Source organism: Monodelphis domestica, chromosome 4 (assembly GCF_027887165.1).
Source record: "Monodelphis domestica isolate mMonDom1 chromosome 4, mMonDom1.pri, whole genome shotgun sequence".
Taxonomy (NCBI): Eukaryota; Metazoa; Chordata; class Mammalia; order Didelphimorphia; family Didelphidae; genus Monodelphis; species Monodelphis domestica.
In genome coordinates, this window is record NC_077230.1 from 302,169,646 (window position 1) to 302,188,784 (window position 19,139).

At 38.0% G+C, this 19,139-nt stretch overlaps 1 long non-coding RNA gene across 1 annotated transcript; it reads left to right on the top strand.

The window, feature by feature from the left end:
* Positions 1 to 1,400: 1,400 nt before the first annotated feature.
* LOC103104906 (uncharacterized) lies at positions 1,401 to 19,095 on the top strand. The gene is made up of 3 exons (XR_468146.3): positions 1,401 to 13,292; positions 15,084 to 15,262; positions 17,622 to 19,095. It is a non-coding gene; the product is annotated as an uncharacterized LOC103104906 (long non-coding RNA).
* Positions 19,096 to 19,139: the final 44 nt, after the last annotated feature.

Sequence of the window (19,139 nt, forward strand, 5' to 3'; positions counted from 1 at the left end):
ATTTAGGAGAAATGGATGAATATATACAAAAATACAAACTGCCTAGACTAACAGAAGAGGAAATAGAATTCCTAAATAATCCCATATCAGAAATTGAAATCCAACAAGCCATCAAAGAACTTCCTAAGAAAAAGTCCCCAGGGCCTGATGGATTCACCTGTGAATTCTATCAAACATTCAGAGAACAGTTAATCCCAATACTATACAAACTATTTGACATAATAAGCAAAGAGGGAGTTCTACCAAACTCCTTTTACGACACAAACATGGTACTGATTCCAAAACCAGGCAGGTCAAAAACAGAGAAAGAAAACTATAGGCCAATCTCCCTAATGAATATAGATGCAAAAATCTTAAATAGGATACTAGCAAAAAGACTCCAGCAAGTGATCAGAAGGATCATTCACCATGATCAAGTAGGATTCATACCAGGGATGCAGGGCTGGTTCAACATTAGGAAAACCATCCACATAATTGACCACATCAACAAGCAAACTAGCAAGAATCACATGATTATTTCAATAGATGCAGAAAAAGCCTTTGATAAAATACAACACCCATTCCTATTAAAAACACTAGAAAGCATAGGAATAGAAGGGTCATTCCTAAAAATAATAAACAGTATATATCTAAAACCAACAGCTAATATCATCTGCAATGGGGATAAACTAGATGCATTCCCAATAAGATCAGGAGTGAAACAAGGATGCCCATTATCACCTCTACTATTTGACATTGTACTAGAAACACTAGCAGTAGCAATTAGAGAAGATAAAGGAATTGAAGGCATCAAAATAGGCAAGGAGGAGACCAAGTTATCACTCTTTGCGGATGACATGATGGTCTACTTAAAGAATCCTAGAGATTCAACCAAAAAGCTAATTGAAATAATCAACAACTTTAGCAAAGTTGCAGGATACAAAATAAACCCACATAAATCATCAGCTTTTCTATATATCTCCAACACAGCTCAGCAGCAAGAACTAGAAAGAGAAATCCCATTCAAAATCACCTTAGACAAAATAAAATACCTAGGAATCTACCTCCCAAGACAAACACAGGAACTATATGAACACAACTACAAAACACTCGCCACACAACTAAAACTAGACTTGAACAAATGGAAAAACATTAACTGCTCATGGATAGGACGAGCCAATATAATAAAAATGACCATCCTACCCAAACTTATTTATCTATTTAGTGCCATACCCATTGAACTACCAAAATACTTCTTCACTGATTTAGAAAAAACCATAACAAAGTTCATTTGGAAGAACAAAAGATCAAGGATATCCAGGGAAATAATGAAAAAAAACACATATGATGGGGGCCTTGCAGTCCCTGACCTAAAACTATATTACAAAGCAGCAGTCATCAAAACAATTTGGTACTGGAGGTAATAGACAACCACTAGAGTTCAGTGAGTAGAGTTGTGATTTAAGAAGATCACTTTAGGAGCTGTTTATAGCTATGTGGAGGATGGACTAAAGTAAGGAGAAACTTGGGGCATTGAGACCAGTTAGAATGCTATTTAAGTAGTCCATACAAGAGATGATAAGGCCTTGAACTAGGATGGTAAGTAGCTGTAGAGAAAAAGTAGAAAAGGTAGGAAAAAGGGAACAGATGTGAAAGAAACACAATGAGAGTTGATAACTGATTGTATATAACAATAATATTAATAACATTTAATAGCACGTTAAGATTTGCAAAGCACTTTACAAATATTGACCCTTTTTATGCTCATAAAGCCTTGGGAGCTAGTGCTATTGTTATCCCCATTTTATAGATGAGGAAATTGAGGCCTAAAGAGGTTTTGGTGACTTGCCCAGCATTATACAGCTATTAAGTGTCTGAAGCAAGATTCAAACTTAGGTCTTATTGTGGCATTTAAAAGAGTGGATGCCTTAAACTGTAATAATTAAAATAGTTGAAGCCATAAACTGTAAGAGTTAAAATGGTTGAGGGTCATAAATGGTAGTGATTAAAATAGTGGAAGATATAAATTGTAGTAGATATAAGAGTGGGTGAGTAAATTGTGACCGCAGAAAATATGTTTTCACTACAGTGTCTTGTTTTAAATGAAATATAAGGTGGTCGCCAGGGAAATATTCCCAATTATGAATATACCCAAGTCAACTGGGTTTTATAGAAAATTTAATTAATAATACAATGAGGAATCAAAGAAAGAGAGAGAGAGAGAGAAAAAAAAGGAAATAAATGAGAAAAGAATAGGCCGGCCCAGGCAGCCCTGGCCAACCCAGGCCTAAGCCCTAAAAGAAAAGATCAGTCAGTCCTTATATCTTAATCACTCACCATAAGATCTGTTCAAGAGAGGATTCAGAGGGACAGAGTCTCCCCAGAGGGAGTTCCAGCCAGAGTCAGCCTCCCTTGAGAGACCACCTTAGAGATTGTCCTTCTCTCAACAACCTCCTTAGAGACTGTCTTTTGAGAGATCCAGAGAATCCCTGTTTTTCAGCTTTTCCTTTCCTTATAAAGGGAAATTTTCCTTTGTCACCTCCCCTAAATTCTTACATCTACCAATCACAGTAAATGTTTTTCAAAGGACAGACCATTCTTAGTCCACACCTAAGAAGGTGTGGATTTTTGAGTAATTCACACCAGGAAAGCTCTGAGTAAGTTTCCCAGTTCTTTGTTCCTTGTAAATTCACAAGTTGCCTGACCTTTATAGATACTTATCAACCTTTTTTTTAGTCTTAAAAATAGGCATGGCTTAAGTATGGGTGTAAGTATTTTTCATTGTTCAGCAAGGAGTTTTCTCCCCTAAAGCAGGCTTAAGTACAGGTGGAGTAGAGGTCTTCACATTTCTGATCTAAGTAGAGTTCTCACATTTTAGGTCTAAGTAGCTTCACTGTTTAAAATGGGGAATAGCCCCAATAGGGAATTGTCCCAATGAAAAATTCCCCAATGGGGAATTTTTTAACATTCACAAGTCTGAGAAATTTCAAGATTCACATTATTGACTGACTTCAGTACTATATGCACTGTTACCTATGTGGAGGAATGACTCAAGGATGACCTTAAGCCTGTAAAGCTGAGTGAATAGGGAGGGCAGTGGTGTCCTTGACAGTAATAGGGAAGTTCAGAAGTGGGGTGGGATAAAGGAAAGAAAAGATAAGTTCTGGCCAGGTCACATTGAGTCTTAGATGCCTATAGAAAATCCAGTTCCAAATATTATATTGGCAATTGGTGATGTATGGGAGTGGCGCTCTCAGGAAAGACTACTCCACCATACATCTACTCAGCCAGGTTTCAACCCCAGGGAACAAGATGTCCCTCCCAGGATAAAGTCATCATTCCTAATTGTAATCTAGTTCTAATTTCTAATCACCACACTGCTAACTCAAGCCTTGATTGTCACCACCTCCTTCGGCCTCCTCTTCCTTCTGGAGGACTGGAGAGTGGAGTACCAAATTCCTCCCATGGCTTTCCTTTCTAGAGATGAGGAACTAGACTCTGAGCCCACTCCACTTTTTATCTCCTACTCTGCCTGGTTTCAGCTTCAGAAAAATAAGTTAATGTCCCCTGGTATCTTGGTCACATACCACCCTTCCTGCCTCCTTTTGTGTGATGTCTTTCCCATATCCTCATTAGACTGTAAGGTCCTCGAGGGCAGAGACTGTCTTTTTTATTAATTGTATATCCAGCACTTAGCACAGTGTCTGGCACTTAGTAGTGCCATTTAGTAGTAGAACTAAATTAGATTGGAGAAACTGGGACCTCTTTGTATGTGCTGAAAAGGATAACTTAAGCAGCTTCAATCAGTTTATATTGTTTTATGCCTTTTTATAGCTTTAAGATCCCTACATGTAATCTCATTAGATATTCAACATTATAGTGATAAAACCAGATGTTCCTAAGGCTGTGGATTCATTTAACCTTGATAAAAATCACAAAATGACTTTAGTCATCTTTATATCACCATATATGGTACATATATACATATTTATATATATATATATTTGCATATATGTATATGTGGGACTCATCTATAGAAAGATGATAATTAAACCAATAGGAGCTATACTAAACAAGTATATAAAGAGAAGAGGTCCTAGAACTGAGCTTTGGAGTTTACTCATAATTAGAGGACATAATAGGGATGATGATATATCAGAGGAGACAGAGAGGGACTATTGAGGCAGGTAGAAGAACCAAAAGAAATCAGTGTCATGAAAATCCAGATAGAAAAGAGAATCTAAGAGGAGAGGGTGAGAGTGGTCAGTAGTGTTAAATGCTACAAAGAGACCAAGAAGGATGAGAACTGAGAAAAGGCCATTGGATTTGACAAGAGATCATTGGTAACTTTGGAGAGCAGTTTCAGTTGAGTGATAGTATCTGAAACCAGACTGCTATGGATTGAGAAGAGAAAAAATGGAGGGGGTTCGTATCAATAGCTCCTCAAGGATTTTAGTTAAGAGGAGTGTAAAGATTAAAATTTAGGGGAGACTGAGGCAGGTAGAAATTAGTTTCTCGATGCAAGGAGTATTATATTTATGAGGTTTATTAAAGGTTGAGAATTTAAGAATATACAAGTAAGAAAAGGCATGTGCCAGGTGGGCCATAAGGCCCACCCAAAATTTCACTCACATCATGAGGTGCATCTGTTTGTCAGCAGAGACAGGAAGTAAAGAGACCTTGCCTACAGGGAAGACCCTTTAAATAAAATTTTGCTCTTGTCCCAGTGAGATTAGAGGGCATTCTGGGAGCTAGCAAGGACGCCTGGGATCTGTTATTTCATTAGCTAGGAAGCTCTTTGTCCATCAACCATTGATTGCTCTGCAATTTCTTAGGGCTAGAGAGGTGCCTGGGGTTATAAGACTAGAGCCACTTGCCCAGGGTCAAAAAGTAAGTTTATTTTAATCTGCTTAGTTCTCTATCTTCTTCCATGAAATCTCTCTTAAAATTGTTTGAGAAATTTTATGGCCAAAAATACATGAATGAGAATATGTATACGCTATATGTAATAGCTTACACTTGTAAGATTTATAAAATATTTTCTTTGAAATAACCCCAAGAAGCTGGGGATGAAAGAATTTTTACCCCTATTTTGCAGATGAGAAAAATGAGGCTTAGAGAGATAAGTGACTTCCCTTAGTCACACAAATGTTAAGGGCCAGAGCCAGGATTCACACCCAGACCCTCAAACTCACACCTGTGCTCATTGCACTATGCCAATTGCCTACTATAGCATATCACATATAGAATTTTTTCACATTATGGTTGCTCTGTAAATATTAAACTGATGAGTATGGTCTAACCAGACTTCCTTTGTATTGAGTAAAATTATAAGAACCATGTCCGTATACCCACAAATAATGAATTGCCCTGTTTGCTCTAAATGAGCAGTTGGCTGATAATAGTTTCTGGCTAGAGTGTTTGCTGCTGGTCCAAGGACTTTCAGTTTCAGTTTGTACTGAACAAAAAAGAATCCCAGCATACAAAGAATAAACTCCAGGGGAAATATAAGATATTGTCAAGAAGTGCCCAGAGAGTTTTATGTAGCCTACATGCATTGCATGCACGCATCTTATCTTCTAGTAATCATGCCATCAAAATAGTTTGTGTTTTACATTGCTTTCCTCAGTAGTGGTGATGGGTTCATCTGGTCCATTCCCACATACTCATCCAATGTCCCTTGTGACCATTAGTGCATACTTCCAATTCAGCTGGCCAACTTTTAGAGGAGTCTGTGGCCATGAAAGCTATTGCAAAGGTCAAATGTCAGAGTATCAAAGGGCGTAACTTACAATAATAGTGATGGGCAGACAGAGGAATGGTGTGAATGGATCAGGTGTACTGGTTGGGCCCATGCGTGGAAATAACCAGACGGAATGGGACAGCCCCCCATCCAGTAAAACCTCATAGGGTGGGGTGGGGGTGGATTTTTTGTTTTGTTTTGTTTTAAATAAGGTTCTTATCTGGGTCAAATAGGACCAAACATTTGGGGAAGTGAGCAAGGAGTCTGGATCTAGGATGTAATTCTGATTCGTGCTAGTTGGGAGAGGGAAGCCTCTTGGGGGATTAACTGCTAGTCAAACTCCCCACCTCTCAAAAGGGAGTTTGGCCTATTATGGCTGGTTTTACTCTGGCAGTATTGCTCCAGGGTTTAGAGCTTGTAGGATGGAAAGGATACTGAGGTCATTACACTATCCAAATCGTACCTTTCTTTCAAAGGCCAATTGAATCTCACCTCCTTCAAGTAGCTTTACCAGATTATTGCAGCCCAAAGTAATTTCATTCTCCTTTGAACAAAATGCACTTTCTGTGCATTTTTCTTAATTAAATATGTTTTTCCTCATTGCAACTCTTGCTTTGTGGTCCCATGTTGTTAGTTGTATTGCTCTTTAATTTTTCACATTTCTTGTCTACACAGTAAATCTTTGAAGTGCTGATCTGGTTCTTAATGTCCTCTGATCCTCCACAGCAGCTGTCACATGTTGCATAACATACTATAGGCAATCAATAACTATATGTTGATAAGTGTTTTTCCAATTTTTCTTATTAGCAGATCCACTCCTAACAAGCAGCATGCCACCTGCCAATAATCACACTAGGGATTTATTATTGTCTCTGAATCCTATGATGAAGTAGAGACAGCCTGTCAGAGTTAGACAGGCTACAGGTATTCTCAGTTCTAGTTAACCATTGTTCTATTGTATGAACAAAGTATGATAAAGCAGCAGCACTGGGGTGCCAGAGTTCACAGCCATCCTTTGAAGATAACTGTAGCAAGGTCAGGTGACACCTTCTTTGAGAATCAATACACATCATATGCAGAAATGCCTCCTTAGGATTTAAGACCATTTGAAGCTCTTTGTAGATGGTTTCTAAATATAGTACCTCTTCAGATACATAGGCATGCTCTTAAGAAGTATGAATTTTTATATCAGTTCACATTTGAAATGCAATGAGAGCAAGCATTTGTGGTGTCTTTGAAAAGTGAATAATCACCCCTAATTTGTGTGCTTTGTAAGTAGGAATAAAATGAATAAAAACACTAGATCTAATTTGCTCTAAAGCAAGTCCTTTGTAAACATTTGCATAAGTCAAATAGTAATAAATTCAATTCAACTCATCAAATGATTGGGCACCTACAATATATAGTAATATGCTAATTGGGAAAGGACTAGAAATTGATTAAAATAAGTGGAAATCAGAGCTAGGAGCCTGGATAACTTAATTTGCTAAATAAATGAAGAGCCTTCACAGATTTTTTTTTTTAGGGAGAAGTAAAGGACATTCTTCCTTCTACTCCCAAACTACTACATGCTGCTGAAGGACTTCTTTAAAATATTATGAGTGGGTCCACTGCACATTCACTACATATTGTCTTATCTAAACTGGACCTTCTTCATTGCTACACAATAATCCATTGAGTTCTTCCTCTATTAACACTTGAACACAATCCCATGTTCCAAACATTCTTCTCTCTCTTCAAGTCCTCAATTTCACCTCAATCTTGATGCCTCTCAAATAATCATCTGGCTTTCTACTTTATTGAGAAAATTAAAGACATCTGTTTGGAATGCCCCTTATCCCCTGCCTCATACCTTAAAACACACTTTCTACATTTTGATGTGTTCTTCCATTCCTCCAGCTTTCTTGCCAAGGCTGTCACTTCAATTTGTGCCCTTGAACCCATTCTCTCCCATCTCCTCCAGCACTGTTCTGCTTCAGTCTGTTTGTTTCTGTCTCTCTCTTTCTCTGTCCCCAAGTTTGTCTCTCCCACCTTCTTACTTTCATTTGCTCCTTGTCTGCCAACTCCTTCCCTGTTACATACAAATATGCAAGATCTACTCTCCTTTAAAAAGAAACCCATTGCTTGATTCTAACATCCTCTTAAGGGTCATCCCATATCTCGCTTCCCATTGCTGCCAACTCTTAGAATCAACACTATTTCTCCTTCCACACTACTTGTATCTTTTTGAAATCCCTTGTAATCTAACTTTTTTTAACCTTTACCTTCTTAGAATCAATACTAAGTACTGGTGACAAGGCGGAAGAATAAGGGCTAGGGAACTTGGTTTAAGTGACTTGCCTGGGATCACACAGATCGGAAGTATCATAGGCCAGTTTGAACCCAGAACCTTCTGACTCTAGGCCTGACTTTCCATCCACTGAGCCACCTAATTGCCCCTGCATACCTCTTTTATGTGAAATAATTTTCCCCATTCTTTCTCTTCCTTCTTCCTTTTCTTAAGGCATCCCTCTTCTTTACTCATCTATTTTTTAAATATCATTCCAACATAATTGACCTGTTCCTTCACCTTATATTTATGCAAAATCCTTCTAATTGCCCTAATAGTGCTATAGTTATTAGAAGTTATATGTATTATCTTATATAAATAGAAACCATTTAACATTATTGAGTCTCTTATGATTTCTCTTTTGTGTTTACCTTTTTATGCTTCTCTTGAGTCTTGTATTTGAAAGTCAAATTTTCAATTAGATCTGGTCTTTTCATCAGGAATGCTCAAAATTCCTATTTTTATATTATTTTCCCCTTTAGGGATTATAACCAGTTTTTTCTGGGAAGATTATTGTTAGCTACAATCCCAGTTCTTTTGCCTTCTGGAATACTATATTCCAAGCCTTCCATTTCTTTAGTATAGTAGCTACTAAAATTTGTGTGATTCTTACTGTTGCTAATGCAGAACTGGGAGGGAACTAAAGGGTAAAGGGATTAGAAGTTACAGAATGGATAAAGAGATGAGTAGTATTGGAAAACCAATAGAGTGTGATCACATAAAGGAATTTCAGAGTTTATGAATACCAAGGTGGTGCATTTGTGAGTGATGGCAAGATCAAAACCATCTTTACATGTATCCTGTTGGGGTGGAGTAAGTCATGAAAAATGAGATTGAGGAACGCTAAGGCTAGGATATTTGAGAGAGTAATAATATGTATATTGAAGTCCCCTAGTATAAGGGCTGGGAAGAGAGAAAGATTGTGAGCCAGGCACTGAATTCATTGAGGAAGGAAGAAGAGTATCCTGAAGGAGGTTAAACATCAACTAACAAGATTTTAATTGGATAGTGGATGTGGACTGCATGAACCTGAAAGCTGGAGAGCTTCTTGAGTGATGACTTGAGAAATGACCCTAAAAGTGGTCATGAGGACCAACTTCCCCACCTCTACAGCAAGTCCAGGGGAATGAGTGAAAGTACAGTCATCGCTGGAAACAGTGGCCAGGGAGGCCTTACCATGAGGAAAGAGCCTCATTCGTGAAAATGAAAAGATGGAAGACATTGGAAAAGAAAAGATTTAATAAGAATGCCCCAAATCCAGGGTTCCCAGACAGTTCAAGTGCCCAAGTAGCTTTCCATGAGGAGGGAGCAAACTTCTCCAAATGTTACATTCCTGGTTTCCAGGTGAGACAAAGTTCAGAGAATTGGCACTAACTTGTGGCACAGAGGGGTAGCCTAGAAGGCTACTACCCCAATCTAGATTCAGTCCCAGAATGCTCCTATAGCTGCTCCCCTCCCCTGCCAAACCCTAAACTTGTGCTAATTGCTCCACTCTTCCACATTCTTGCCTCTTTGCTCATCTCTGACACCTGTTTTCCTTCAGAGACAGTCTTACCTCTACATAGTCAACATGAGAAATTGCTGCCAGATAAGAGTAGGCCTTTCTTTCCCACCTACCATCTTATTTATTTTCCAATCCTCTCCTTTCATTCTGTTTTCTTGAAATATCCTTAGCATTTGTCCCCTTTGCTGCTTTATCTGCATTATTTCTCCCCCAGCTGTTCCTTACATACCCACAATCCGAGGTTTAGACTCAACCCAAGATACAGAGCACTCATTAGTCAACTAAAGAATATTCAGAATCTTTTCTAAAAGAACAAAAGAAGTTCATGAAAATTAATGTCATGTTATTAAAATAACTAATTATACTAACAAGTGAAGAGTTTTAAAAACTTATCTCCCAGGGGGCAGCTAGGTAGCTCAGTGGATTGAGAGCCAGGCCTAGATATGGGAGGTTCTGGGTTCAAATCTGACCTCAGACACTTCCCAGCTGTGTGACCCTGGACAAGTCACTTAACCCCCATTACCTTACCCTTACCAATACACAGCATTGATTCCAAGATGGAAGATAAGGGTTGAAATTTTAAAAAAACAACAACACCTTTATCTCCCTATCCTCTATGTAGAAGTGGGAGATTATGGCATATACCATCAGGCATGATCATTGTTGGATGATTTTGTTAAATTGTTTGTTTTGCTTTTTTGAAATCTTTGCTTAAAAGGATTACAGGCAGAAGTGGCTGGGTAACATATTGGATAGAAAATCAGGCCTACAGGCCGGAAGTCCAGGGTTCAAATCTGACCTCAGACACTTTATAGCTGTGTGACCCTAGCAAGTCACTTAACCCCAAATGCCTAGCCCTTAACACTTTTCTACTTTTGAAAGAAGGTAAGGGTTCCTTTGTTTGTTTAAGGATGACAGGGAGGATAAGAGATAGGGAGAATATATTCAGAAATTAAGGTGATGACTTTGAAAGTCTCAGAAGGTTTAACCAACACAATGACCAGCCAGGATACCAGAAGGATCATGATGAACCATGCTATCCATCTCTTGACAGATAAATGAGAGACTTGGGGTACAGAATGAAACATCTTTTAGGGGCATAGCCAATAAGGGGAATTTGTTTTTCTTGACTATGCATATATATGTGTTTGTTTTGTTTTTCTTTATCATGGTGGGGAGGGGAAAAGGTGAGAAAAAAGTGGATTTTCATTCATTAAAAAATAAAACTAATTTTTTTAAATGAAGACAATGTGAAAACAGAAAATATCCATAAAAATAATTTTGAATATATAACCCCATTTCATTAAACTCTGTAATTGTTGTTCAAAGTTATGTTCTAATAAAATCTTGTATTTGTAACTAGAATGAGATATGGCCCCTTGACAAGGCAACAACCTTCAGGCTTAAAGGTCTGATTAGTAAGATAATGACAAAATATGAAATTATCTCACATCTGACTGATCAGAAGAGAAAAAGGAATCCCAGAGCATGTCTGCAAAATTAAATTTTTAAAAATCTTCAAATGATTGAGAGAAACATTTCTCCAGGGTTTCATCAGGAATACTGGACTTACTTTACTAGTAACTTTCCTCAGGACTTCTGCCCAAGGCATGAGGAAACTGAATAGTGAAAAGCAGGAGACATTTTTTAAAAAATCTCTTTTAGTAATGGAATTAAAAAACTCCTCCAAACACATATGCTCCTTTGGGCAACACTTTTCTAGAAGACCTTGGAAAGAAAAAGAGAGAAGAGTAGACTTTGAAGAAAAAGCAATAACCAAGAAAGACTTGGAATAATCTAAGTTTATGTACTAGGTCCTTTCTTGATGATCTCATCTGCTCCTAAGGGTCACATTATTATTACCATGAAGGAGACCCCCAGATCTACATAGCCTACCCTAATCTCATGGCACAACTCTAGTCCCTTATTACCGGTAGCCTGATGTTCTTGGATATCCCATTTGGAATATCAAACAACGTATCCAAAATAGAACCACTCACTTCCAACAAACTTTGCTATTTCTATTGAAAGCAACACTATTCTTTGGGTCCATAGCCTCAGAATCATCCGGAATTTTTATTTTCATTTATCAATCAGTTGCCATATTGTGTCCATGCCACTTCCATGACCTTTCTCATCTATTTACTCTCTTCAAACTTGTTCAATTCCTAATCACCTCATCATTTCTTGAACAGTTTACTATAATGGCTTCCAAACTGATCTCTGATTTCAGCCTTTCTCCCTTCACCAAGTCATCCTAAGGCATAGGTCTCACTATATTATGTCCTCATCAAAAACCTATAGGGGCTTCCTGTGGCTTCTAGGATAATAAGTCATGGGATAAAGTTTGCATACTTATTAGAAACCCCAAGTAACCAATTCCAAGTACTTAATCCATTTTGGAAAACCCAACACTTTGGGAACTCTTTCTACATTACTAAGTTTCAGGAACAAAAGAATGTCAGACAAACTGTCCAGGCTTATATCACAATAAAGCAAGCAATCTAAACTGTTCAAAAGTAAAACATTTAAAAATTAATATGTATAAGCCCCTAAAGTATGCTCTAAGTGCATTGCTAGACACTATCCCAGGGGGCAACATTCATACCACTCAAATGTCCACACTTGTAATAAAAATATTAATAGATAAATGTTCAAAACATGCAAAAGTTATTTGAAAGCAACTAATCTGGGGGTACCTAGGTGAATCAGGGGATGAGAGCCAGGCCCAGAGAGTGGTGGTCCTGGGTTCAAATCTTGCCTCAAGATACTTCCTATCCCTGTGACTCTGGACAAGTCATTCAACCCCCATTGCCTAATCTTTACCACGCTTCTACCTGGGAACCAATACACAATATTGATTCTAAGGTGGAACATGAGAGTTTAAAAAAGAACGAAAAGAAAGGAGAAAGGAAGGAAGGAAGGAAGGAAGGAAGGAAGGAAGGAAGGAAGAAATTAGTCTGACTTATCAAAGAAATATACAGAAAAATTTATTAATTACTATTTGGGAGTAAAAAAAAAAGAAAACACTAATTTTTTCCAGTGGATCCCAGCAGAACTAAATGTTAGATGCCATACAAAGAATCTTTCCAGTTGGTCCAAGGTATTCTAAATATATGTTGGACAATTCTTCATACTGGAGCAGGCCTTCTGGAATACTCCCCAAGTCATAACTCATGGTCTCAGGCCCCAGGTGGCTGAATTCAAGGTATACCATGAATCTACTCTCTCAGGGCCCCCACTGGGATGCTTATCTTTAATATTTATCCAGAAGACAAAATTAGCCCAAAATAAAGGCATTTATTGAGATGGCAGATCATAAACCATAGTGACAAAACATTCCCCTCACCTCCTAAATCTGAAACACAATATCCCACAACTATTCAGAACATTAATAGTGATGTACATAATATACTGTAGTAGAGAGAAACACATGTTGAAAACATGGAGAACCAAGGCAACTTATACAGCTGATACTATCAGATCCCTATGTTCCATCCTTTCTTGTAGTATCCTTATGCCCTTCCTCTAGACATAGGGTCTCTACTGGGTAGTTCTTTCATTTGTGTTTCCTGGGTATTTGCCTCTCTTTAGCTTAGCTTCTGACACACAGGGCTCCCACACTTGACTGAAAAAGCTTCTGTGTTCTCATTCATTCTCTGACTGGACCTGCTTCCTGATAGATGAGTAGCTCTGTGACAAGATGGGAGTAAAAGATACCTTCTACACTTGAAGAGGTAAAGAATTTTCCTCAAGAATTGGGGTTTTCTTCTATAGCTGGGTTTTTTCCTTGACTACCAAAGATGAAACTCTCAGATATTCCTTCTGAGTCAACTCTTTCCCTAAAAATGCATCTTGATTTTTAAATAACCACTATGGGTATTGCCAAACCTTTGGCCAATGAATAGCTAGTTTCTACTTCTATCAAAGTTGAATAAAGAACATTTTCACACCTCTAAAGATTTATATATTTACACAAATGTAGAAAATTTTCTTCTTCGTATATTGAAATGTTAAAGCTTGTTGTTTTTAAGTTCATAATAAAGACAGTAAGATGGTGCAATGACCTTGAATAAGGAATACCTGAGTTAAAAACCAGCCTTGGATATTTACCACCTTAAACCCTAGAAAAATCACTTAATCTGTATCTGCCCCAGCTTCCTTATCTATCCCTGAAATGAGAATAATAATAATAATGTCTAAAGATCCCTTAAAAACATTTTACAAACTTTAAAGCACTTATAAATGCCAGTTGTTATAATCATTGTTGTTGTCAGCAATATAAGGATAATAGCACCTATTTACCGGTGTTGTGAGGGTAACAAAAGATATCATCTGTAAAGAGTTTTGCAAACCTTAGAGGACCATGTAAATGTTAGGAATTTTAATTTTTTTTTAAATAAAACTAAAAATCCAGTCATTTTTATACTGCAGCATCTCTTCCTTTAGCATTGGGAGGGGAATAAATAGTCTGCCACTTACTACTAGACAGAACTAAAAATAGCATCCAGCTGAGTAGGCAAGCTCTTGACTAGGCAGGTAAGAGGTTTTACTCCCAACATGCAGAAACAGCCTGAGTTCAGGCCTGTGAGTACAGGTAAAATTGTATGACAGTGACTAGTATTACAATTGGAATTTCATTATAGCAATCATTGTCAATACAAAGAGTCACCTGGGATGAATCTCCCACCCCCACCCCCGAGTCTGCTCAGGTATTGGCTGCTTTGGCCAGAAACTCAGAGATTGTCAGAACAGAACCTTCTCTCCTTTAGATATGTAGAGATTTTGACTTCTGATTATAGAGCAAATGAGGTGATGCCAAAAAGATGGTGATGATATATAGAAGCAGAGAGAAAAAGCCAGCATGTGGAGTGGAAGAGCTAAGAGAGTAGAAGTAAGTTAAGTGAGAAAGACCTATTGATGGCATAGGCTTAGAGAGGAAAAATTCTTTTCTGCTAAGAAAGGGAATACTTCTTTTGCTTTTATAAGCAATAATAATAATAATAATAATAACTAATATTTATATAGACAGGCATTGGACTTGTGATTTCACTGATATAGAAAACTCTTAGATGAAGGGAACCTTCCTTCCCCCAACAATTGCTGGCTGGCACCTTCTGTGCAATTTAAGAGTCTTGGAGAATTGCCTACAACACCAACAAGTTGAGTAGACCTTCCCAGGACACACAGCCAATGTGTGTCAGAGGTAGAATTTGAACCCAACTCCTTCTGATGTTGAGAGTAGCTCTCTATCCATTATGTCACAAAGGCTTCAACTGACATTTATATGGCACTTTAAAGTTTTCAGTACACTTATAATACATTATCTCATTTGGGCATCATCATAACTTGTGAGGTAGAAATTATTTTCCTATTATTTCTTCCACTTTTTGAGATATTTGCTCAAACTTCCAAGTCTGGGGGTGGCAGGGAACATGTTGCATACATATATGTGGGAGACTCCTAATTGGTGGAGAGATTGCTAATGTAACGCTGCATATCTGAATGAGGAATACAATTTATTCCAGAGCTTCTTGGGGAGAAGAAATAAATGTGATTGGAGAGGGATCTCCTTTGGAACTGACTCCAGAAAAGAAAGAAGGAAAAACTTTGGGAGCAGCAGACCTCCATGAGAAGCCAAGTCCTCACCATATTCCATATTTCTAGCTTGCCACTCTGGAGACATTGGAGAGAGTATCTCTCAAGGGTGAGATTAAGGTTTTTCTCTCTTAATTGGAGCTAACTTTACCTCCCATCAGAAGAACTCATTCATTCTTGCCCATTTTTCTGGTGTATTCTAAGCTATATAGAATTTTCCATTCAGTGCATTGTGCTAATTTGTTTGGACAAATGCTTTTACTCCCTATTCTGTATTTGTGAAGGTCTTTGTGTAATCAAAGTTTTGGTGGAAGAGTTCTGAGCTGGCAGGAATAAACAGGGAGCTAACCCTTCCTCCTTAAGAGCTATCAACTAGAGAAACATCTTTTGTTTTAAACCCAGCGGTTTTAATCTTTTCTGTATCATGGTCCCCCTTGACAATCTCTGGACTCCACCTAAGAATAATATTTTTATATAATAAATTATATAGGCTTACAAAGGAAATCAATTCTATTGAAATAGTTATAAAAATATTTTTTAAACACATTCACATATTGCAGGTTAAGAATATATTTAAGTCAGAGGTAGCTAAATGACTCAGTGGATTGAGAGTTAGGTATATAGAGAGGAGATCCTGGGTTCAAGTCTGACCTCAGACCCTTCCTAGCTTTGTGTCCCTGGACACATTGCCTAACTCTTACCATTCTTCTACCTAGGAACCAATACACATTATTGATTCTAAGACAGAAGGTAAGGGTTTTTGTTTTTTTAATTTTAAAAATCTGTACATTTAAATCTATTATACCTCTAGATCATCAACATTTAAAGATACAGATAGATATCAGCTAGGGCAGCCAGATTGCACAGTGGATAGAGTTCATGGTCTGAAATCAGAAAAACTTATCTTCCTGAGTTCAAATCTACCCCAGACACTTCCTAGCTGTGTGATCTTAGAGCAGCCACTTAACTGTTTGCCTCAGTTCCTCATCTGTAAAATGAGCTGGAGAAGGCAATGGCAAACCACTCTAGTATCTTTGCCTAGAATACTCCAAATGGAGTCAAGTAGAGTTGGACACAACTGTAACAATTCAACAGCATAGATGTAAGTAGGCAGGGGTGTGTGCTGGAGGAAGAAGCTCCAATTTTCAGTGTGAGCATTACTCTTTGGAAATCAGCAAACTACAAATCACTGCTTGATATATATACTGTTTTATGACTTGCCAAAACTTAAGAAATGAAGAAAATGTTAATGAAGATTAAATTTAAAAGCATCTTGTGCTTACATTTTTTTTTTAAATAAACCCTTATCTTCCATCTTGGAGTCAATACTGTGTATTGGTTCCAAGGCAGAAAAGTGGTCAGGACTAGGCAATGGGGTTAAGTGACTTGCCTAGGATCACACAGTACATTTTTTTAGAACTGGTTGTTGTTAAACTTTTACCAAGTACACTTTGATATAACTCTAGTCCAATACTCCTTTCAAAGACTGAAAAAGAGAAAGAACTGTTGGCATAGTCTTTCACATCAGTGTACATATGGTTTTATTTTGGGGTTTTAGTTATGTATGAGTGTGCTCTTACAACAGTGACAATATAGAAGTGTGTTTTGCATGACAATAAAAATATTTTATAAAAACATTTTTTAAGACTAGAGAAAAAATACCCAGAGTCATGGCCCTTCTGGTCCCCTCAACGAAGAAATCGCAGTCTCCCTTGATAAGAGATAGACAAAATTCCAGAGATATCCAGATATATAACCTCAATGCCTCCCCTGAAACACATTTCGATCCCCTGTATAGACATATGAATCTTACATGAGCACACAATCTTCTCTGTAGGTAAGAAAACAAAAGCTCAGAGTGGTTGCCCAGCCACTGTCAGAAGGAGAATTGAAACTCAGGTCTTCCTGACTTCAGATATAGGACTGTCTATTAAACCTCTCAAATGAAGAGCTGTTCTGTGTATACCACAGCCAAAGGGAGACTTTTTGTTCATAAAATACTCCTTTTATGCATGAAATGTCTGTACTTGAACTCTAATGCCCTATAAAACCATGTGCTGCTTTCTTTAAAGACTAAAGCCATCAGACCAGGCTCACTTTTTCAGATAATCCTAATGAAACAGAACTGTAGTACGCTTTAAGAATCCAAAACATTTCATGTGTGTGCTGAAATAAATAGAAAGCCTCTTGGCAGTGGTCTACAGGGATTCTCCTTGCTTGTGATTTTGCATGTATTTATGCTAATTTAGAACTCTCAACATAAAGCCCAGGACGCCAGACTGTTATGTGGATTTGTAACACGCTGGAGTGTGGCAGGTACATCACTCAGGGAATGGGTATGCAGTCTTCTAGGCTGTTTACAATGGCCATCTTTTTCACTGAGTAACCTCAGTAAGTCATGGTGGGCATACTCCAGTGGCATCTCGTGCATCAGCAACAGTTCTTCGCATTTCCCTTCTCTGTTTTAGGACCCTGCATTCAGCAGAGGGAAAAAAGAACCCATGCAAACCACTCAAGCAAGATTTTGGCAGGAGCTGCTCCATTTATGACATGCGGTCTATCAACTAGAGAAGTGAAAGACACGTCACCGTCTGGTTTGTCCACTGAAGCATATTATCGTCAAGGTGGCATGTCGCATGAGAAAAGCAACCTGGAGAGAGGTTTTCTTGTCACAGAATGGCCCGCCTCATGCTGAGCATGACAGTGACCCTCCATGCAAAGGATAACAATGCTTATGGAAAACAAGCCGTGTCACTACAGTTCCCTGTGGAATTTTCTAAGGATTTTAGAGAGAAGGGACCTTCAAGAACATTCCTCATTTCACGGATGAGAAAGATGAGGACTTGAGAGGGGGCCATAACCTGTCTGAGGATTCTTGGGTTGGTAGTAAGTGGCAAAGACAGGATCTGATCTTTCAAATCCAGTGTTCTTTCTTTTATTCTCCATGGTCTCCTACAAAGAGATTACAGAGGGTGTCAGAAATATCCCTCTTACATTTTAAATCTTTCCTGTCTTTTTCCAATTTTGTCTTCTTTAAAGTTCTGTAATAAGTTCTAAATAGCTACAAGCAAGAATTCACCTAACCCATTTCACCTCTTGACTACTCTGCTCCTTCCCTCCACTGCTTAATGATTATCTGTTCTTGGTGTTTGAGAATGAAGTTAAAGAAACAGCATAAAATAATGAAAATGGGATAGCAGGGCACCTTTAGGCCTGAGAGACAGGCCTAAAGATGGGAGTTCCTGGGTTCAAATCTGGCCTCAGACACTTCCTAGATGTATGACGCTGGACAAGTCATTTAACCCCCATTTCCTAGCCCTTACTGCTCTTCTGCCTTAGAACCAATACATAGTATGATTCTAAGATAGAAGGTAAGGGTTTTTAAAAATAAATAATGAAAAATAAAATCATGAAAAAATCCTTGGCTTGGAATTCAGAAGCATGGCTTAGAACTATCATGGTGCCACTTACTTGTGATCTTGGGGAAATCTTATTCTATCTGAGCCTCATTTTCCATCTGTCAGAATGGGAATAACACCAGACATGCCTACCTCCCACAGCTGCTATAAGGATTAAATAACATACAGACCCCTGTATAAAGCACATGTATATATAAGTGGATGAATATGCTAGCAAGTGGATACACTAGCCCACAGTCCAGCAACGCTCCCCAGTGACCCTGCAATCAGATTTCAATGGATTTGGGAAAGAGTTAACAAAACAAATAAAAATACCATAGAACACAGGTAATTAATACATGGTTTTCTAAATTAATATGAAGCACACAGGGACCTTTATGTATGATTTAATAGGACTAGTTGAGTTTGACATTGCCCTATCCTACACTGTATATCCTATACCTACACTTACCCACTTGTATAACCACTTTATTACCTCTACTTATGCGATCCTTAAATTATATAATTCAAAATAAAAAAAAATTTAACTATACTGATGTCCCTTTTGTTTTCTCTTTTCAGTGACTG